General features: G+C 57.8%; 1 long non-coding RNA gene across 3 annotated transcripts; it reads left to right on the top strand.

Annotated features, from left to right (window-relative positions):
• The first annotated feature begins 4,394 nt into the window (after window positions 1-4,394).
• Window positions 4,395-21,253, top strand: LOC147575231 (uncharacterized). Of its 3 annotated transcripts, XR_015242161.1 has the most exons (10): window positions 4,395-4,562; window positions 5,518-5,720; window positions 6,000-6,106; window positions 6,776-6,815; window positions 10,039-10,343; window positions 10,630-10,811; window positions 12,067-12,258; window positions 12,864-12,956; window positions 13,400-13,711; window positions 20,561-21,253. It is a non-coding gene; the product is annotated as an uncharacterized LOC147575231 (long non-coding RNA). The 3 variants fall into 3 exon arrangements; XR_015242163.1 differs by lacking the exon at window positions 6,000-6,106; XR_015242162.1 differs by lacking the exon at window positions 12,864-12,956.
• Window positions 21,254-22,396: the final 1,143 nt, after the last annotated feature.

The raw sequence follows: 22,396 nt of genomic DNA, 5'->3' as shown, positions 1-22,396 counted from the left end.
CTGCTGACTGCGGTCTGGCTTGTCAGTGCTGGGCCTTGCCAGCTGTCAAACATTTTGAGCATCAGCTTTGTTTGCGGGCGTTTGAGTTTGCGCTTCTGTGTTAAAAGAGCCAGGATTCTCTTTGAACTGCCCTTTGAGACTGTGGGATGTGAGGAAAGGGCACTCTCTTTCCTGTGCCCAAAGAAGTGAGGTGAGACGTGTGTTAGGACCCATCAAGGTTAACAGCGACCACGTATCTGAAGAAAGAGGGATGTGCTCAAAAGAGAAAACAAGACTGGACGGGGAGCTGGTTCCCACACCCTCCGAATGGAGGTGTCTCTCTCCCAGCCCCTGCCGGAGTCACGTGGAAATCCGCCGACTCCTCCAGTTTGTCTGAGAGTCTAGTCAGTGGGTCCCTGGGCACCTCCGACCCAAGCGGCAAAGAGTCTCATGCCTACGGGGAGCCCAGCGTCAACCTCGTGATCAGGTCTGAGCAGGACCAGACCAAGCGTTATGAGGTCGGAGCTTTCGATGAGTTCATCATCTGGGAACGGGCCCTGACCCCGGACGAGATCGCGATGTACTTCACAGCTGCCGTTGGTCAGTGGGCACAGGGGTGGGGGGTGGGCTCGGGCCAGCTCTGCCCGTCTCTGGAAGGACACAGTGGGCACGGGGGGTGGGCTCGGGCCAGCTCTGCCCATCTCTGGGAGGACAGGGCTCCTTCCGTCCGCCTCCCTCACTAGCATTTCTCGCTCCGCGCTCTCCTGAGGGGACCGTCTGCACCGCAGGCTGAGAGGCATCCTAATGAACCTCATAAATACAGCCGTTTCTCTAGAACACCTGTTCCCCAGGATGGAGAAACTGGCACCTTAACGGACACACACTGAGACGGATATTGTCTTGCTGATTGTTATGGGGTTTTGAGGGGTACTTGATGGATGATTATAGAAAGTTTGGGGTGGTGATTACTCTGGGTTCATTAGTGCATCTGAATACTTTTGATCAAGAATTTCACCACATGCCTCCTGAGCGCCGGCTCTGACGGGCCTCACGATGCCCGAGGACGCCCCCTTCCTGCCCACTCAGGGCGGTGCTTCAGAGCTGCTCCCTGTCCCCACCCCCCCGCAGGTGGACCGACCTACAGAAGATCCTCCTCCCACCAGGATAGGCCGTGGGACGTGGGGAGACACTTCTCCCTTCTCCCCCCGCATCAGTGAGGTAGGCTTGAGAGGTACCCAGCACATGGCACCTATGCAGACAAACCGGAACAATGCACGCCAGACCCCAGTGAAAGCTCCAGGGCTCCAGGGCGGCTCCTCGCTCGGTCAGTTCCCTCCATCCACCCCGCCCCCCCGGTTCCACCACAATTTTTTCAGGAGACAGTGCATTTTCTCTTCTTAAAGAAGGGCTGTGGCTTATGAGTTTCCATACGCAATCGTCTGCCAGAAAGTCTGCCGAACTGACAGCCAGAACAACAGGGCAAGTTCAGGGCTAGGGGGTGAGTGGTCTGGGTCCCCGACCGCGGCCTGCCCTTGCTCAGGTTCTGAACTTGAGTGCCTCGCTTGACACGGAATCGCAGCTCTTTTAATTTCAAGTGACAGAAAATCCATCTCCAGAAGGACTGAGGTAAGAGAGGAGGGGTAAGGAGAAGTCACTTTAGGGACGGCTGGATCCAGGAGCTCCGAGGACATTACCAAGGAGTCTTCGCTCTATTTACATTCTCCTGCATTCCCGGCGGCTGTGTTATGGGCGGGGCAACCTCGGAAGCCTGCCCGCTGCCCCCGAGTCCCAGCTTCACCTCTCAACAGCCTCAGCAGAACGGAGAATTTCTCTTCTCCGACAGCTGCTATAAAGGGGGAAGGCCTGACTTTTCTTGGCAAAGGTGGTCCGTGTGTCTCCAGGAGCCAATCACCGTGACTGGGGAGGCAGAGGCGGGACAAGGTGTACAACCAGCTGACAGACCCAGGCCGGGGTCACCAGTGACCTCCCTGAGACGGCGGCAGGGTCAGGCTTACCCAAAACACACGGAAGGGAGGGCACCCCGAGGGCGCATCAGACAGGCTGGTCTGGAGGCGGAAACAGATCCCCTGCCGGCAAAACCAGCATGCGTTCCTTTCGCCCTTTGAGATTTCCGTCTTTTGGCTTCCACTGTGAAAAGTGGGATTTGTTCTCTTTCACAGAAGCGACAGAAGGACTAGAGAGAGTGTCAGCGCAGGGGGAAAAATGTGAATCTCCTGCACTTTATTTAGAATTCAGAGAGTCGTTACTTTGAGACCAAGATGCCATTTGTGTTTCTATGATCAAAAGCCTCACACAAATCCCACCTTTACCACGGTTTGCAGCTCTAGTAACTTGGGAAGGAGCTGCCGTGGTTTCTAGGAGCTGTCACGGCAAACCTCCGTCTGCAGAACATCTCTGGGCTCAGCAGCCTGTTGCATCGGGGGCACCGTGCGGCCCTCCAGGGAGGCCCTGCCGCAGCGGCGGCACCTTGCCCTCCAGCCCGGCAGAGGTGACGGTGGTTCTCTGCCAGATTCAGGGAAACCCTATCAGCAGAGGTCCTTGGGGGGGGGGGGGGGGGCACATAGCCTGCACCTCTTCTGACCCCGTCCAGATGCATTAGAATCCCAAGCGTCCCGCGGTTCCCAAAGACTAAATGGGTCCCTGCTGAGTAAGGACACACAAGGGCACCCACTACAGGAGGAGGAACTTTCCAAGCGTTTACTCATCTCCTTTTCTTTGCTGAGCACAGATCCGGAGTCACAGGACAAACCACGCGTCCGCGCATCCGGAAGCGGAGGGAGGAGCCCGACTTCCCGGGTTTCGTCCGATCGTGCGCAGAGCACACGAGGTTCCGGGAAGCAGGACCACCAACAGGCACGGATTTCAGGAGGCTTAGCTGAGGGCGTGGACACGGGCCACAGTCTGACAAGTGCTACAAGGGACCGTCCTCAGCTACAGGAGCCCCGTGACTCTGGAGTCGGAGAAGCCTGGGTTTGGGTCGCTTCTCTCTCTCTCTCTCTGCCAGTCTCAGTCTCCCCATGTGGGCCACGGAACAGCTCCACCGTCCAAGCCCGGCATCCTGGAGGCGGGTGGCCGCGGGGGTCTGGCTCTGCCGCCCTGCTCATGTCTGGCGGACACGCCTCAGTCCCCAGCAAGCCTCAGGCCTCCTGCTCTGCATCCAAAAGGCCGCGGCCACACCGGCAGCACGCCCCTCCCCCCACCGCGTCATTGGGGGGAACCCAAGGCACGCGGCGCCTCCCCTCCCATCCAGCAGGGGAATCTTTCCCATGAATCCCCCTGCAGCCCCTCTCAGTTCATTGGCCAGGCTTGGGTCACATGATGGCCTAGACCAATCACCGGGCAAGTGGCACAAGATTGGCACGACGGCTCAGCCAATCATAAAAAGCTATGGGCAGGGTCAAGGCTGCTCCTCTCTGAGGACTTCCAGGCTCCCCACGGGATGCGCTTCTGGAGCAGGTGCACAGTGGAAAGAATGTTCCAGAAGTCCCCATGCCGCCCCAGGGGCAGCTCTGGGACGCACTAGGAGACCTGCCCCAGAACCACCGTGGTTCGCTCCAGCCTACACACTGTCTCCCCTGGCCTGTGGAGACCGGGTGGATGCCGTGGTAGCCTCAGCCGCACAATAGTGGGGTGTGGAAAATCGAGGTGTGGGGGCGGGAAATGGGGAGAGACAGACCGCAGGAGAATCGGAGTGGGGGGGAGAGGAAGGACCTGGGGACAGGGCGGGACAGGCAGGAGTCAGGCCAAGGCCAGATGTGCACACGGACTCTCCACGAAGCCAGATGAGCGCGGATGAAGATGCCCACTTGGGCGGGGCTTCCCAGAAGGGTGACAGGGCGGCTGGCCACCCCCATGCTGGTGTGTGGACGGTGTCACCCTCCTGATGTCTGCGTCGGAGCCTGGGATCCAAACAGGAAGCGTGTCATTGTCAGTCTCGCCACCGCCCGCCCCCTTGCTGCCGCAGTAACACGTCACCTGTCGGAGGCCGAGCACCGAGGCGTCTACTTCTCACCGGTGCCGGGTCCAGCACGGTCAGTGGGGGTGCCCTCCACGCAGTGACACAGGGGCCCCGGCTGCGTCCGTCTCACCCCGGGGCTCCCAGGGTCGGGCCGGGACCTGCTCCTGACCTCCAGCCTCGCAGTGGCCGCTCGTCTCCGTGCAGACGGTCTGGAGCCCCTTGGCCTGGCTGACGGGACGGGGCTCACTGTCCCGCTCCTCTGTGTGACCTCTCTGGTCACTTCCCCGTCCCAGAAATGGGTGGTGACGTCACCTCTGTGCTCGGCTGGCGGTGGGGACAGACGCTGGCCCGCGATCAGCGCACGAGAAATGCTGCCTGTCGTTATGCTCGACAGCAGGGACGTGGCAATAGAACAAGAAGCCCGTTTGCACGCGTTGGAAGCACCGGTGTGACTGTGAGGTTGTCGTTGCCTCCTCGCGGACCAGCCTCACGGTGCGAAGCCGCGGACGGTCGCGGCTCCACCCCGGCCTGGACCCGCAGCCTGCAGCCCAAGGTCACCAGCAGAGTCTCCTTTCCCACGCAGGGAGCAGCCGTCCTGTCCGCCGTGAGCACCGCGTGTAGGGGGCCAGAGGGGCTGGGGGTGGGGGGGCAGTCACTGAGGAAAAGGGGCTCCCGGTCAGATCTCGTCCCGACGCGTGTCTTTGGTGTGTATTACACGGCGCTGCGTGTCTCCGCCGCCCTTTCCCAGGCGGTCTCAGGCCGGGGGAGGGGCTTCGGATGCGCGGTGTCCCGGGTTCTACCCTGCCCTGCCTCGGTCGCGTCTCCTGATGAGGGAGTGGCCCAGCCGGAGAAGGGGAGGCTCGGCTGTTCTCCCCCTGGGTCACCCCTGCGCGCTTCCTGGAGGCCCTTTCTCCATCCGGGAAGCGTGGGAGGAGTCAGGACACAGTGCTGGGGCAGTGCTGGGGCAGGGGTGCGTGCTGCGAGCCGCCTCCACTCCCCCCCCCCCCCCCCCCCGACCAGCACGGCCTCACTGTGTGACTGGGGCATCCTGGCTGTTCCAGGCTGTCTTTCAGAGAAAACCCGTTGTTGAAGGAGGGCAACACAGGCCTTGTTCAATGTCAGATGACGGCCAGGGCACGGGACTCGCCCCCACGGGGACGGGTGGAAATCTCAGTGGCCGCTTTGGACAACTGAGCTGGGAGGCACAAGGGGTGCAGATGAGGAAAGAAGAAGCAGGTGGCCGAGTGACGGGGGGAGGGGTTAAATGATTCCAGGTGGCAGGAACATTGGCACAGTCGTCGTGTATTCAACACCTACTGTATACCGTCAGTGCCGTCTCAGCTCTGCATCGGCTTTTCTGTACCAGGTGGGATATTTTAATTGCGTTATAAATGACAGAAGACCCAGCCTGAAGTGTCTGAAGCAAAGGCAGACTCATTCTTTGGCACGTGTGGTTGGCAAGGCCTGTGGGTACGTGAGCTTCGGCCGCAGCTCCGCTCCACGTCCACTTGATGGGAAGCCTCTCCGTTCTGAGCGGCTCACGGTCTCTCCCTTCCCAGGCCTCCTCCCTCGGCACCGCGTCCCTGAGCCAGCATTCCGTCCGAGTGTTGTTGCACCTTCCTTCCTGGACTTGCCTGGGTCACGCACTCATCCCCGAACAGGCACGGCGGCCTGAGGGAGACAGCGCGCTGTTAACTCAGGCCACGTAACGGGTTGCTTCCCAGCCACGGATGGAGTCAACTTCGACTTACGTGGGCTGCAGGTAAGGGAAGGGGCGGTCACCTGGAGGGAAACTGAGGGCCTTTACCAGCAGAACGGGGCAGCTGGGCAGCGGGACAGCAGACGTCCCCTGAAGTGCGTTCAGATGTGCCACCCCAAGAGGTGCCACTGGCACGTGCGGATTATTTCGGGCTGAAGGCGTGATAGGAAGTTATGAAGAAGCAGATACAAAAGAAAACTCCCTGCTCTGCACCTGTTTGCCTAAAGTGAGGACATCGACTCAGAGAGGTGTCTTTTGTCTCCTTTCTGCTGGGAGGAACAGGAGCTAATCTCCAGGGACACACGTGGACCCTCGCCAGCCCAGGGATCGCGCCTCGGGATCTACAGAACACGGCTCACGGACTTGTCTTCATCTTCCCTAGCTCCCCCGTATGTTTCCCTTCCCACGATATGGTGCCCTGGAAACTCAGAAGTCCTCGTCCTTCTCCCAAAGCTTGTTCTTTTAGTTACGTGTTGCGTGAGCCCAGCGACTAGCCGCCCTTGGAGTTGCTCATCACTGGGCGCTCTGGTGGACGTGCGAGGAAACTTCTGCTTGTGCTTCTCTCGTTTCTCTGTGGCCAGTCTGGTTCCCGAGGCCCGTTTGGTGGAGCTGGGAGGTGTAGGGGAGAAAAGATTTTTTATTCTTCCCCAACCCACCACTACTATTTATCACACCATTTTATAATTAGGAAAATTAAAGTTCTGGCGGTACAAGTGGTCTCCCCAAGGTCACACAGATGGTGATGTGGGATTGCTGAGATTGTGTCCCCAGTTGTGTGGACTCTTTTTGTTGTCCGTCAGCTTCCTGGGCCATTCTGCTGGACCTTAACTAAATTGTCTGTTATTTGTGGCCAAGGGATTATATTTCATCTTTCTGGATATCCCCGTAGGTTCCAGAACAGAGTCTTAAATAGGGTAGCGTTCAGTGATAGAATTGAAAATTTCACCCAAAAGGATCACTGGCTCAGTGATTTGAAGTTTAATATTAGGTTTTAAACCCATTTTCTAGCTGAATGCCTTCCTTTGCCATTTTGTAATAATGTCCCTTTTATTTTCAAGGGTTGCTGAGGCAGTGGATTTCAAAGACCCCGTGATGCCTGTAAGTACTTACCGTCTTTCCCTGGAGGCATCACCAGCCACTCTCCCAGGACTTGTTAGGCTGTTACCTCGCCACCAGCCACGCCATGTGCAGATGGGTGACTTTCCCTTCTCTGATTTGGTTTTGCATTTAGGACAGTTGTTTTTCCTTGTGATCACAAGGAGAGCTTTTGGCGGCGGGGTGGGGGGGTGGGGAGGGGTGCGGTGCGCAGTGGGCCGAACGGGGAAGCGCTCCTTCCTTTCCTCCGTCTGTAGCAGAAAAGCCCCTCCAGCGGCAGCGAGGGCTGATCTCTGGGTGTTAACGTTGAGTAAAGAGCATCTGAGGCCATGTTGAAGATTTCATATGGTGGCCCTGCAACGAGGAATGTGTGAATGAATAGAAAAGATGTGGTTTGGGGGCGGGAGAATATGTTTTCTTGGGGGAATGGGGATAAATTGGCCAATTCTCAGTGACCTTGTCTGACGGTCCGAGGCGAGTGAAGCAATGCCCTCTACCTGAGAAGCACTTTTGGGAACGTAGACTAGGCCGTTAAGGTTGGCCCCGTTGGCATCAAAACTTCAGTTCCCTTGTACGGCAGATTTCTCTTTCAACGGGTGAAAATGCCCAAGTAATTGATGACGTAGGTGTGAACTGTGTGCGCGCTTTTTAAAAAGTTTCTTTTTGGGGCGCCTGGGTGGCGCAGTCGGTTAAGCGTCCGGCTTCAGCCAGGACACGATCTCGCGGTCTGTGAGTTCGAGCCCCGCGTCAGGCTCTGGGCTGATGGCTCAGAGCCTGGAGCCTGTTTCCGATTCTATGTCTCCCTCTCTCTCTACCCCTCCCCCATTCATGCTCTGTCTCTCTCTGTCCCAAAAATAAATAAACGTTGAAAAAAAAAAATTAAAAAAAAAAAAAAAGTTTCTTTTTAGCTGACTTAGTAACCTTCTCCCAAAAGTTGTGTTTGTTTCATATCTGCAGTCACTGCAGCTACAGTTCAGGGTGTTTCTGAAACGCCTGTTGACTCTGAGGTTGTGATCTTACTGAGACAGTTACCGAGGAGAAGGCAAGTATGCATGATAAAGAGAAGAGAAGCTAAAGAAGAAGTTTTGCAAGGAGCTTCAATGCAGTTCCATCCACACGTTCATTCTGTTCCATCCCACTCCTTCCACTCACTTCACCCATTCCATTCCATGCACTCCGTTCCATGCACTCCATTCCATCCCTCTGATGATTGTTAATGTCTTGCCACATCCAGACACCAAATCTATGCAAGTGCCCCTTTTGTCTCTATAGTAGTCACCCTCCCGTCCCCATCTCTGAGAAGACCACAGCCCCTGGTCGAGTCATAGATGGTTGACTGCACTCAGGACGATGAGGACTGTCACTCTCACTGCCATCTCCCGTTCCAGCCTCCCTGGGTCCATACTTGAGGACCTTTCCTCCCCACGACACTCATTGGAGCATAATTCCCTGGAGATTCATCCAAATTTTTGCATACGTCAGCAATTCATTCCCTTCCATCATATTGCACAGTGTTCCACGGCCCGGGTGTAGTTTGTTCGGCCATTCACCCGTTGAAGGACAGCAGGGCTGTCTCGGGTTTTGGGGCTGTTATGAATAGAGCTGCTGGAAACATTCACGTGCAGTTTCCTGTAGGAACATTTCTTCTCTCTGGGAGAAACGCCCAAGAGCGCAGTCGTGGGATCGTGTGGTTGTAGGTGTAGTTTTATACGAAACTGCCAAACTGGTTTCCACGGCAGCTGTACCATGACACGTTCCCGCCAGCAACGTGTGACTGACCTGATTCCCCACCTTCTAAGTATTTGCTGTTCTCACTTGCAACTTTCTATTTTAGCCGTTCCGATAGATGTGTCGTTTTCGTTTGCATTTTCCTGATGGGTAGTGATGTGGAGCATCTTTTCACGGGTTTATTTGCCATTCATACGTCCTCTTTGGTGACACGTCTGTTCCTGTGGTTTGTGCACTCTCTAATAGGATTGTTTGTATTTTCACTGGTTAACTCTGAGAGTTGTTAACGTATTCCGGACATTATTTCGTTGTCAGGTGTACGGTTTGCCAGTGTTTCCTTCCAGCCTGTAGCTTGTGTCTCCGTCCTCTTCACATGGGCTCATGCAGAGCTGAGGTTTTCCATTTGGGTGAGGTTCCCTCCTAGACAGCCCACTTCTAACCTGTTGACTTGACCTCCAAACTTTCCCGGTCTCCACCCACCTTTCTCCGTCTCCATGGGTCCCTTCTAAAGCTGTGTGCTGTGGGCTACTCCTCCCATAGTCCCGGTGGCCCTCCCTTCTCCACCCTGGAGGTGTTGGTAGAACCTCCCAGAGAAGGCCTCCTACAGACCCTCCCTGCAGGCAGACGCAGCCCATCTCACGCCCTCCGCCAGGCATCAGACGAGGCGGCTGATGGCTTCCGAAACAGACATGTCAGAATTTGCCATTTGTAGTCAGTTGCCAGTGGACTTTAGAACCTAGGTGTCATGTTTTTGCCTCGTTTAAAGTTTCTTTTTTATTATCCTGAGTTTTATTTTGAGAGATGGCAGGAAATTGTCATATTATCATTAGAGGAACGTATTCTGTTCTCATTTTGGCCAGTTACATGCGTTCTTCTACGTTAGTCTCGTTTTTCTTTTCTTTGGTGGTGGTGATGGGCATAGTGAATTTAGGCATTTATAAACCATTGCTTGCTGGAGTTTCTTTGTTAGCTTCTTAATTCTCATCGTCTGGGAGCAGGAAACTTCATAACAGGAATAGTGAGGCTTTCCCGTAGGCTAAGATCTAGATCAGCCACTGGGACCAGCGTCCTCTGCAGACCGCGCAAGCGGCCTGCACGCACCCCGGCCAGTAAGCTGCCGGCTGTCACAGTTCAGACAGGATGTTAGCAGAGGAGAACGTGGAGTAAGGTGGAGTCTCCCGTTTCTGGTGCAGGCGATCTGGAGGCGAGACAGCAGTTATTAGAGAGATTTTTTTTTTTTCAACGTTTTTTATTTATTTTTGGGACAGAGAGAGACAGAGCATGAACGGGGGAGGGGCAGAGAGAGAGGGAGACACAGAATCGGAAACAGGCTCCAGGCTCCGAGCCATCAGCCCAGGGCCCGACGCGGGGCTCGAACTCACGGACCGCGAGATCGTGACCTGGCTGAAGTCAGACGCTTAACCGACTGCGCCACCCAGGCGCCCCGAGATTTTTTTTTTTTTAACCAGCGGAAAATTTCTTCTGTCTTTCCTCACAGCGTGGGAGATTCCAGACTTCAGCATCAGAAATGTATTTGAACCCACCAGTCTCAGTAGTGTATTTGTCACAAATGGGGCTAAACCGACCGGCACGGCCAAGTTACGTCTGGGTAATGAGCCAAGAGTCTGCTCTTCCCACTGAAAGTGGGATTTAACTTGGCATTTCATCAGAAAGAGGAGAAGATGCATGTGTTTTCACATCTTCTCATTTCCGACCGTCTGAGCATCAGTCAGCACCCCAAGTTATCAAGTCAGAATGCAGTGGAACTGTTCTGTGAGGTGTGGAGCCACATTCCTGATTCGGGTATGTCACCACCAGGCCGTGCTTCTGTCACTGTCCCTGGAGCACCACGGGAGGCGGGGTCCGTAGGGAGGACCCCGACTGGCTCTGCAGATCCGAAATGCCCCCAGGCGACACACCCGCCAAGCAGGCTCGGGGAGGTCTCGGCTGGCTCGTGCAGGAGTCTGCTGTGCTGCCCTCCTGCGTTTCAGGATGTCTTCGGTGTCGCCAAGAACACACGTCCTGCGGAGAGATGATTTTCCTGGTGGGCAAGTGTGACTTGAGGCCAAGTGCTGTCTCCCCCTGGCAGGTTCCTTGGAGCCCTGAGCAGACGGATCTCCCGTGGACCCGCCGGAACACGGAGCTGAGAGCCTGCTCCGTGTCAGTGAGGCCACTGTGGCTTTCAGGGCATTTGACATCGAGCACGTGTTTCCGGGGACCCAGAAGAAGAGCCTTCAGGGCTCTTTGAGGAAGGACTTGCAAGAGAAGAATGTGAGTGTGAAGGGGGAGGATAAACACAGACCACCCAGTGCAGTCCCTGGTCTAGTGGCAGAAACAGGGGTGCAGTTCGCTGAGAAGTGGCTGTCGCACAAGCAGCACGGAGAGCCCTGAGCGCCACCTCCTGCAGACACACGGACACTGGGTCCCCTCCTCCCCTGAGCACCACCTCCTGCAGACACACGGGGACCTGGGTCCCCTCCACCCCCGAGCGTCACCTGCAGACACACAGGCACCTGGGTCCCCTCCTCCCCTGAGCACCACCTCCTGCAGACACACGGGGACCTGGGTCCCCTGCTCCCTTTATCGGGCTGTCCGGCAGCTGCTTGCAGATGTGCGTTTCTCCGGAAAATCAGCTAAGCCTGCAGGATTCTCAGCTTTAAAACAGAAACAAAAACCCCTCAATGGATCTGCCGGTACTGGGCCTGCATTTCCACGGCCAGAGCTGCCGGCAGGCACCGCTCCATTTGCACACCGCCCTGCCCGCTTCATTGTCTGTCACCTTCCCGGCCTGTTGGCTCCTGAATTGAACCCTGCTTCCCGGCAGGAATTACCCTCCATTTCCAGTCTGTCCCGCTCGCTAGCCCTGCCTGTGGCCGCATGCTTCCGCGGAGCTCTGCTCACGGCTGGCCTCATCCGAAGTGCTCCTCACCAGGGCACCCACTCTGTTCCAGTTCTTTTCCACACTCAATGCAGACGCATCCTGCCAAGGCCACCGGTGCCCGGGAGTCACTGTATCCGTCTCCCCGTGCGCACCTGGGCCGCCCCGCAGACCTGACACCGTCACCGGCCACCCCTCCCTCTGTGCACCCCCTTCACACATGGCTTTGCAACGTGCGCCCGGTCTTCCCATCCAGCTCTCCCTCCTCGGCCTGTGTGTCCCACACAGATTCTTCTCTGGTCCCCGGCCTTCGAGACGGCCCACACGTTGAGGGACCCGAAATCCACGTGTGTGCGGCATTTCTGTCTTCTAGCTGCACGTGCGTACGTCCCGGCATTCCCTTGACGTGCGCAGCAGGCCGCTCGTGTGCAGCAAAGTCAGCGAGCCAGGAGCAAGCTCTGTTCCTTCATTCCGGAACTCCCTAGGCGTTTCCGACTTAGTAAACGGAACCCTGGTCCATCGCCTTACCCATCCCTTATATTCTGTCTCCTTCACTCCCCTCGTATCTGACCCGTCACTAACCTGTTCATTTCTTGCCCAGAATCCCCTGGATTGCCTGGAATCCATCTGCTTTTCCCATCTCCACAGCCTCCACCCCAAGGGAACACAGCATCGTGTCTTGCCTGGTGCCTGCACAGCCCCCTGACTGGTCTAGTGGCTTCCACGGATGTTCCCTCACCCCCTCTGCACTCCTGGGGCAGACTGAATGAGCTTTTAAAGAAACACATCTCGTCCTTTGCCCCTTCTGCTGGGGACCTGCCCTGCTCCCCTCACACCTGAGTAAGTAAGGCCCAAGGCCCAGCCTGCCCATCTCAGCCTCGCCTGTACGTCCTTCCTTGTCCATCCCTGCTCCAGCCCCAGGGCCTTTGCACATGCTGTCACCTCTGCCTGGAACACCCTCCCTGCTCCCCTTCCTGGCCACTCCCGGAGGTCCCCCATCTCAGCTCTGCTGTCATTCCCCAAGGGACCTTCCCTGTCCTTTCTGGACGAGGTGGGCATGACTGTGTGGTCTCCTTTTCCTTGGTGACACTTACACACCTCATGGGGTCCTTCACTTCCTATTTGTCTTTTCCACTAGACTGTCAGCTCATGTGTTTTTGTTTGTCACGAGATGCACAGCAGTGACCGTAGGAATTCATTAAATACATATAGGATGAATGAATGAGATACAAATAATAACCTTGTAGCTGGAAATCAGAGGCTAGAAAGGGTGAATGCGAGAGCGAGGCTGTGGGGGCCGCAAGACAGGTCTCTGGGACCCCAGGGTCTGCCGCCCCCATCCTCACATACACCCATCCTTTCCCTGTTCTCTCCGGAGGAGGATTCCAGCCTCCGTCTGCATCCGCCTGCGGGGTCTCTGTTCTCATTGCTGCTCGTGCCTCAAGAAGCAAACATAGCATGTTCCTGAGTCATGATACGACACACACACGTCCGTTAGTCACCCAGGAGGCTCAGTTCATCAAGAGATCTGGAGGCAGGTACACTGCGAAGTCAGTCACTTAAATTGTGGGACTATTATTCTCTTTTGAGAAAAAAACGTACACAAAATTAACGATTCACAGTAAAAGCCTGGGAGTGTATGCTCCTTTGTTGAGACACAAACTGCTCAGTTGTTAAGGGTGTAGGTGATTCTCTGAGACGGTACTGACGACGCGGGTAAAGGTTTTATTCTCACGGTTCATTGCTGTTAGCGTCACTGGAGAAGGCAGGGTCGCTGCATGGAGAGTCACCATGTCACGGTCACCGTGGATTGTGTCGTGTCACTGAAGCGCCCTCTGCCTCGGTCTCGTGCGGCCGGTGTGGCCCGGTTGCTGGCCCGCTCGGGTCAGGCACGTGGAGCCGCGTGTGCTCACAAGTACCCTGCGTCTCTCGGCGGCAACATCAGGTGCTTTGACTTGGGTCTTCTGTGATTTTTTTCCAGTTGTTGAAGCACGTGTGGACGACTCACCAGGCCCTTGTTGGCGCATCGGCAGACTGGAAACCCTCCTCGCCCTTTCCACATGGACCAGTGTCCTCACGCCAGGGCCTGGCCAGGGGCTCGCTCCCCATGTCTGAGGGCGCCGAGTCCCCGCTGCGGCCGCTGGCTCAGGGCCCAGCTGGGGTCCGATGGAGGGGGCGGCAGAGCGGGGCTGCAGTGCAGGAGTGCTTCCTGGTGGCAATGGTGAGGCGGCCTCCTGAGGACGCTGGTGATGGGGCGGCGTCTCCCCTCCACTCTCCTCTCGTGTCTTCATCGGTAAGGATGTTTGAACACGAGTGACCCTGACTGACCCCGGCTGCTTGATGCAGAAGAGGAAACAGCTCGGGTGACCTGGAAGGGCAGTGGGGGCAGGGCTGACTGAATGCCATCAGAACGTCCCCTCCCAGCTCTGGTGGCAGCTTCACTGCAGCCGGATAGAGGGTGCACAGCCGGCTGGGTCCCTGGTGACAGGAGTCCCCTCCAGGGGGCTGGTGCCCTTGGTGAAAATCAGGGTGCGATGAGCCAAGAGGTGGGTCTGGAGATGCGGGTGCAAGTTCTCCTGAGCTCTGGGCCAGGCGGGTGGGCGGGGCGTGGGCACAGGGCGGGGGGGCCGGGGGGGCAGGTGAGCGAGGCCCAGGTGACGTACTTGTGAACCCCTTCAGCGGGGCGCTAGTAGGTCAACGTGAGGCAGAGGGATGGACAGAAATGTGAGTCAGCGGGTGAGGGGCATGGAGGTCACCGGTTAGGACCCTCCTGGGCAGCTCCGCGGGGCAGAAGCCAGGCCCCTTAAAGCCTACTTTCCACTCTGAGTGGAACTGATCGCCGTTAGCGGAAAATAAAATGGAAACGTTTGGCTTGTTATTCGTGACAGCCCTGGAGCCAGGCTCTAAATTAGATCAGCCTCTCGCAGTGTTTTAAACCTGTGCCGGCTCTCACAGAATAGAAAATATTATCTCCTCGGGAGGTGCCGCTGCGGGCCCCTCGGGGCCGTGTCTCTGGTTGAGGAGCTGGGTATCCGCAAATGTTCCATCCGAGGACGTGTTAGGGAAGTCCGCTTTGCAGTTTGTGTTATTAAAACAATATTTTTCCCAGCGGAAGACCGTTTGAGAGAGACACAGAGAGAGAGAGAGACAGAGATTACTTATATCGATCATAAACTCTTTTGGTCAGACCTAGGCTATAAAGCAGTTTAATAAATTAGCAAGGAAGGTTTTTTTCTGGCTGTGGAAAATGCGTGTCTCCTGAGAAATGCTGTTGGAAACAAGCGCTTAGGATGGTTAGTGCTCACCCTGTACTGTTACAGAGGATGTGGCCGCAAAGCCCGCTGCCCTGGCCCTGCAGCCGATGACTCAGGAGTGGGAGTGGGGAGGACACAGCGTGTAGCCTCGGCATCCAGGTGAAGAGTGGGCTTCCGTTCTGGGCACTGATCTGACATGCGACCCCAGTGGATCCCCCTTTCCTGCCCCCCTCGCAGCCCCCTCTCTTCCCACCTCCCAGAGCACAGGGCCTCCAGCCTCCAGCCAGGACCCCCAGGCGGAGTCCCCACAGCGGCGAGGGGACGGCTCCTGTGAGAACATCCCGTGGGGCGGGGGCGGCGGGAGCTCTGCTGAACTTCACTCGTGCCCCTGGGCGCTGCTGCTCAGCCTCGGCAGAGAGGGGCTGTGAGGCCCTGCCTGAGCACCAGGCCAGCGTGACTCTGCGGGCCGCGCTCAGGCCTGGGTGCTCGGCGCAGGGGGAATGGGGAGCGGGCGTCCCCATCGCTGTCCTTGGCGGCCAGACCTGCCCACGTGCTCTACTGGGGCAGCCGCCTTTCTCCCGGGCGGTATCTGGACGGGGGTCCTGTGGGCCGACAGCCTGATACGTGGTGTTAAGTTCTGTGAGGGCCTGACGTTTTCCTTCTGGTTCCCTTCCCTCTTAGTCTCCCCTGGCAGCAGCGGCATTTGAGGGTACGAGGGTGAGAAGTATGTGATTTTGTGCCTGTTCAGAACCAACAGCCAGCCCGATGGGAACTCACTTTGCTCACCACCGGACCCAAGGAGGGCAGTCCAGGGCTGGTGTGGCCGCCGAGGTGCCCTGAGCATCTGCCACGGCGTGTGGCCTGGGCGTCCCATGCTCCTCTGTGCTACAAGAGGGCTGCTCCACCTCTCCCATCGCAGCTGTGTTCCCGGCAAGACAACAGTGAGGCCGAGTCCACCCCTTAAAGGAACCCGCCACCTAGGATTCCCGCTCCTCTGCCCCCATCGGGTTGGTGGGAACCATGCAGGTGCCTGAGAGATACGCCCCGCTGGGCACGCGCACCTCCCAGGGGCTTCTGTTGCCTGGAGGGAAGGGGCACGCGCACCTCCCAGGGGGTTCTGTCGCCTGGAGGGAAGGGGCACGCGCATTGCTCAGGCACCATCAGGGCCTGCGGGAGTTGAGAGCGGCTCTGCGGGGCCTCCCTGTGTCGGCCGAGAGGTGGCTTCTGAGCCGAGGCTTGCAGGGTGCAGCAAGGGGCCCCGCCTGGTGGAGACGCAGTCAGCCTCCGCGCCTTAGCCTGGTTCTGGTGTCTGCGTCAGTAACCCATCGAGAGGGAGATTTCGGGGAAGCGTCGCCAGACCCTCCAACCCTTGACACCACGGGTAAGGGCCACCAGGGGACTGGTTCCCGAGCCCCAAGGAAACTCTGAGACACGGACAGACGGAGGGAGGTGTGGGTGCTGAGGGGCCGAGCGATCTGCACACGTTAGTGTCTGTCCCAGAAGACTGTGTCTGCCGTGGTGGATCGCAGCCTGCATGGCCGGACGCAGCCTGGAGAGCGACTGTCTTAGCCACTGGTGTTTTAACTGCCAGTACGGGCTCTGGGCGTTTGAGTTCTTTCCCTGCCTCTGGACGTGGTGATCAGGTATTTGAGCAGAACCCCAGATCTTTCCAGAGGAACGAGCAGACTGTAGGCTCGCCAGCACGGAGAGGGCAGGACGGCCACTGCAGATATGCTCCTCGTGGTTTGGGGCTTGGGGTGGCTTCATCGCTGTGGACACTCGTGCTGTGGTTACTTTTCTGATCTGGCAGAAGGACGCTCTGGCTGGGACGAGTGGCGTGGGCAGTTTTAGGCAACAGTTTCTGTTGACAGACACGCTTATGGGTACCTGCGTGTCTGTGTCTGTTGACGTCCTGTTTGGGGAAGACAGCCTTCACCCGGCTCATGCCTTAACGCCTCACGTCGCCCTCACGTGGACGCGCTCCACCGTTAGCAGACGCTTCTCGCCTGTTTCATAATTTCCGCGTGTTTCCCGCAGGTGCCCATTGGCTGGAGCAGAGTGGAGAGTGACTGAAGACCAGCTCGCGTGGACTGGGTCCTGTGAAGCTCGGACAGGCCGGCTAGTTTCGCAAGAGAAGTGAGGGAGGTGAGGGACAAGAGGAGGAGGGCCCGGCCCCAGCGGCCCACCTGATCCCTCCCCAGGCCCGGGCCTATTTCAGACATTCACACTCTCGCTTTCTCGGTGGAGACCCCGGAAACCCGCATATGCCTGCCCCTCTAAACCAGGTCGCGGACAGCCGGAGGACTTGTAGCCGAGTGCTCACGGTCCGTGAGCTTCCCGCGGCTCCCTGCCCGCCCCGATCGCCACCCTCCCCGGGCCCGTCATCGCAGCTCGGCTCAGGAGTCTCTGGCGGATGAGCAATCGGGTGGTGGTGTGCTGGCGCCCAGCTCGGGAGGGAACCAGGCGGTCGACGGAACACGCTGAGGCTCTGCAGGGCAAGTAGCTGAACTCTGTGAAGCTGAGAGCTTCGATTTGGGTTAGAATTCCCAGAAAAGAACACCTCAGACGTACAGAGGCGTCGGGCCCTGAGGCGATTTCCTCCCTGAGTACCTCCCCTGGGGGGTCACTGACCAGCTCTGCAGGGTCCTTCGACGGGACCCCCAGGTGCGTGTGCACGCGTGCACGCACACACACACTCACGGGCACGGCAAGCACCACAGGTATCGATGGATTCATTGACTTGAAATGGAGGCCTTCGCGGGTCTCGCCCCCCCGCCGGCCTCCATGGTCAGGGGCACCCATCTCAGAGCCTGTCGCGGGACGGGGCCACAAGACGGTGACCTGTCAGCTCAGTCCGGCCTGCAATGCTCCATGTGGGCCGCACAGGGTTGGAGAGGACACCGGACGAGACGTCAGCGCTCCACGTTGAGTCTTTCTTGAACAAGCCAGCAACCCAGACTCTGTCCTTACTGACAGCACTTGGCTGGAGCCAAGCAGCTCGAGCGCCCGGCACGGCACAGGAGGGACCCCCGCACTGGCCCCGAGGGGGGCTCTCTGCACGTGCGGCGGGGCTGGCTTCTCGCAGGCCCGACACCTCCACCTGTCTTCGCGCCAGCTTCCCCGGAATGAACTTCCTCGGGTCTGGAGAACTGCATCTTTCATTCTGCTTGGGTGAGAGCCAGCTGGGGGCCTAAACACAGAGCCTACGGGTGGCGGGCCCTCTTGACCTTCAGTTACTAATTAAGCCAGTGCCAGAGGCTGACCCGGGGCATGGGGACATGGCGCCGCAGGAGCGCCCCTCTCGCAGAGGCTTCTTCCCAGGGTGTCCGCCCTGGTCTTGCTCCGACCTGCTGACAACCTGAGGCGGGGGGATGAGTGCCAAGGGAGCACCTGATACTGAGCTGGCAGGTGTGTGGGGGGTGCAAACACCCCCGTCCCCTGGGAATCTGCGACAGTATCGGGGACAGTCCCGAAGAGTAAGATTATCATATACATTAGCCTCATACATCAAGCATCCTATCTTACGTCGCATGACCATGTCCCTTTCATCCTAACAGCTCATGAGGAAGACACTCACGGCCTGTTTCCATAGGGAGACCCTGGAGGCTCCGCGAGGGTCAGGCACATCCTTGAGGACACACAGCGGGTCTGGGGTGACCCTGGGAACAGAGCCAGGCATCCCGTGGCCCCAGAGCCCAAGATGTGCCTGCTGGCTGTCTCCTCACCCTCGTTCTCCCGCCTCTGAACACACACACTCAGCCAGGTGCTGGGCTCCTGCCACGTGCCTCAGAGACCGCAGAGAGTGGGGGACCCTCTTCTCGGACAGACCCTCTGTCACTGCCCCAGGGGGGCGGCCCATGCCGGACGGAGGGGGACGTGGGAAGAAACGGCGGGGGAGCCTCCAGCGTGGAGTTCGGGGAAAGGTCCTCCGTGCCTCCCCCGTGTTCCTGCCGATGGGTGCTGGGGCCAGTTCTGCTATTCTGTCAAGGCCGCAGAGAATAGCCTCACACTTGAACTACTGTGCACACGTGAGAGCCTCCCTGTAGGAAAAAGTCCTAGAACATCCTTCGGCACTTGGTGAGTCCTGGAGAAATACTCATTACGTAGGTGAGTTTATCTAAGTCTGGCTGTGATCAGCAGGGTCACACGTGCGGTCACTCATAGATGCGCCTGGTGGCTTCTCCTTGCCCTTCCCCATCCGCCTACTCATTCGTCACACCGTCACATCACCGTGACATCACCATTACCACGACCTCTACCCCTGCATCACCACCATGACCATCATCACCACTGTCGCCACCACCATAAGCGCCATCATCACGATAACCACCGTGGCCACCGCCACCACCCTCACCACCATCCCCATCGTCACCACCATCACCATCATCGTCATCATTCCCACAGTGAACACCTATAGGACACTTCTGTTTACACGGAGCTGGGCTACATCCTTTGCACACATTCACGTACCTCAACTTCCCCCCCACTCACTTGTTGAGTGAGCTCGGTTACTCAGCAACTCTCAGGAGGGATCTCACTCACCTTGGATGCTGTACGTCCGATAGTCATTCTCCTCCTGCATTATCCTCCCAGTAGCACCCATTGAATGCTTACTGTTTCCCAGGAAGGATAAGCTACTCACGTAGTTCTCACAGGAGGGCCGCTGTCATTCCCGTTTTATACGTGAGGCAGCTGAGCCCCGAGGGAGGTAAACTCACCTTCCCAACACCACCCAGCCACGGAGAGCAGAGCCTGCATTTGGACCAGGGAGTCTGGCCCCACGGTAGGGGTCATTAGGACCACCCCGCTCCCGGACACACAGGCCACTACCCTGTGACCTGGCCCCTCCTCCGTACAGAGACCGTCTCCCAAGTATCTGGAGACCCAGCAAGCGGGAGAGCCGTGGGGCAAACGCGTGGGCATCGGATCCCAGATGGAAGAATGTCGCACCGAGATGTGGTTGAGCTGGGAAAACGCGTCCAGGAAGCAGACACTCTGACCGGGCACAAGGCTGGCGGTTCCTCGGACGACTGCGTGACGCTTCCGCTGCAGACGTCTTAGCATCTTGCCGGGAGCCTCTGCTGCTCACTTCCCTTCACTGCAGGGGAGCAGACAGAGAGGCTCGGGTGCTCAGGTGCCGAACGGACAGAGCCCCGAGGACGCGCCATGACCCCTGTAGCCAGAGTAGGTGGTTTCCAGAAATAGACTTGGATTCCTACGGTTTCACCTCCAAATTCTCGTGTGTGTGCATGTGTGCGTGTGTGTGGAGGACGCTGTGTTTCCGTGTGTGCCCTCAAAACAAACTCCCAGGACAACTGGGCTGGGAAGTGCTGTGTCTCTCCCTCCCTGTTTGAGATTCATAAACACATTAGCTCATAAAATCTCTAAGCAACCCAGTGTCCTCTAGAAGAGGAGAAGAGAGAGGTTCCCCGTGGTCAGGCCAGAGCTCCCCAGGGTGCTATTGAACTTGGGGCTCTTTGTACAGAATGACTAAGAGCTCTGGGAAACGCTGATCCAGAGCAAGTTTTTAAATCTTCGTTATTAGTACGAGAGTTTCTTCCAATTCCCCGTCCCCAAGCAGACCCTGACATGGCATTGAAAAATACCAGGCAGGTTTGTCTTTGTCGTAATACGATCTCAAGTGGCAGAAACACAACTCAAAGCAGCTCTCGCAAATAATAGAATTCACTGCCTCGTATAACAGAAACGTCCAGGGTGACGGCTTCAGACGTGGCTCGATCCAGGGGCTCCTGTGACAGTACCGCGGTTTTGTCTTCCCTTTCTGCCTCACAAATCTGATTCCCTTTTCGTGCCGTGGGTCTCCATGTGGGATCCGAGTCTCACGAATACCTGCATCTTCTAGAAAGCTCAGCGCTCTTCTTTCTCAGTCATTTAGGTGAAAAATCAAGAGTGTCGTGCTCCGCCCAGGGCTCCGTGTCCGCCACCGGGTGAGTCTCCGGCAGGGGAATCTGATGATGCGGTTAGCCGGGCTTGGGTCACAGAGCCATCCCAGCTGAGGGGAGGAGCCAGCCCCCACCGCACAGAACGACGGAGGTAATGGAGGCGATGGCGCTCCAGGGAAAATGCAGGCTCCGTTACTAGAAGGGCGTGGGTTGCGTGCGGATCCAGCAACGCCAGCGAATGCCCGTCATCCTTCTCTTCCCGGATCACCCGTGTGCCCCTCCCCGCGCCTCCTCGGGCTGGACCCCGTCTTCCGTGTCTGCAGGCCACACCCGGCCCGTTCCCCCCGCTGTCCTCCCAGTGTGTGTGTGACACCTGCTCTGTGACGCCAGCTCTCGGGACCTGCATCTCCACTGGCACCTGCTCTGTGACGCCAGCTCCTGGCACACACGCCCGCGGCTCCCAGGAGTCCCGTTGGCACTTACTGGGCAGGAGCATGACTGAACGGAACTGGACACGAGTCAAGGCAGTTTTCTGCTCAGTGAGCGGTGGTGGAGGGAGTGAACGAGGCCGCCCGTGGGGACATCCACTGCGGAGGAGGTGGCCTGACCCCGGCCAATGGTCAGGGCCCCCAGGGCTGTCCCCAGATGCGGGGGTGCCCTCTCCCGGGGAGCCCCAGGCTCTTGGCCGTCCTGATGCTCCAGAAAGAAGTGAAATAGCAGAGGAGCTGGTTTCTCTCCGGATTCCTGGAGTCACATCTCATAACTCTGGTTGCTGAGGGCCTTTTTTCAGGCAGTGTCTGCCAGATGCCAGCCAGAAACTGCGTGAGGAGTCCACAAGGCAGACTCCTGCGGTGGAGTTCTAGAAAGTTCTAGAACTCCTCCTCCTCCCAAGCCTTCCTCCTGGCTTTCTGTGAGCCATGGCAGGAAGTTGGGCAGTTGTGAGTGACCCAGCCAGACTGTCCGTGGAAACCCCTCGTGTTATTTTCGACACCTGATAGTAACTTACAGACACCGAGGTGGTGGGGGGTTCCGTGTTGTCCTACAGCCTCCGACCTCTGACTGGGTTGTGCGAAGCCAGGTCGAGCAGCTGGGGGCCTGCCTGGTCATCATCATGCCCTGTACTGGGAGGGCCTCAGAGTGGCCCGAGTCAAGGGCGTGTGCACATTGGGACCACCTCGGATCGCCTTGCTTAGACCTGACCGAGTTCCATCTGTCGGGGGGGTTGATGTGCCCGACCCAGGGCAGGATCTTTACTCCCTGCTCAGCTTGGCCCCGGCACCCTCCCATCCGCAAACTGGCCCCAGGACTCTGTCTGACCGAGCGAGCGTGCAGCCCGCCGGCCTTCTGGTTCCTGCACCGGGACGTGTGTGGGTGGGGGCAGCAGTGTCCCTATATGCTCTCGAGCCCCCATGCAGGGTGCCGTTCCAGGGCCGCCTCCCCCTTGAGTGCATCATAGATAAATAGGTGTCCCAGCTGGAATGAGGCTTCCGGAACAAGAGGGGACGTGTGAGCAAGCGCACCCTGCAGCCGGCAGGCTGGGTGCACAGGGGACCCTCGCCCAGGGGCCAGGCTGGGGGCAGGGAAGGGGCCTGAGGTATGAGAACGCAGAGGGCCTTCTCAGGGCGCCCGTCCCGCTGGCCTGAAATTTTGTCATGGACGGTCATTTCCATGTTCCAGAATTTAAAATAAAGTATTTGAAATGCCCGCAACTCTTACGATTCCCAAGCACCCACATAATTAAAGTTGCTTTAGCTACACTGCATCTTTTCTGATCTGAAAGCAAAAGCAGTAAATATGTCAGCCGCAAATCGATAAGACAAT

This window comes from Puma concolor, chromosome D3 (genome assembly GCF_028749965.1).
Source record: "Puma concolor isolate L17-30 chromosome D3, mPumCon1.1.hap2, whole genome shotgun sequence".
NCBI classification, from domain to species: Eukaryota; Metazoa; Chordata; class Mammalia; order Carnivora; family Felidae; genus Puma; species Puma concolor.
The sequence above is the reverse complement of the archived record's forward strand: the minus strand, read 5'-3'. Positions and strand labels throughout refer to the sequence as shown.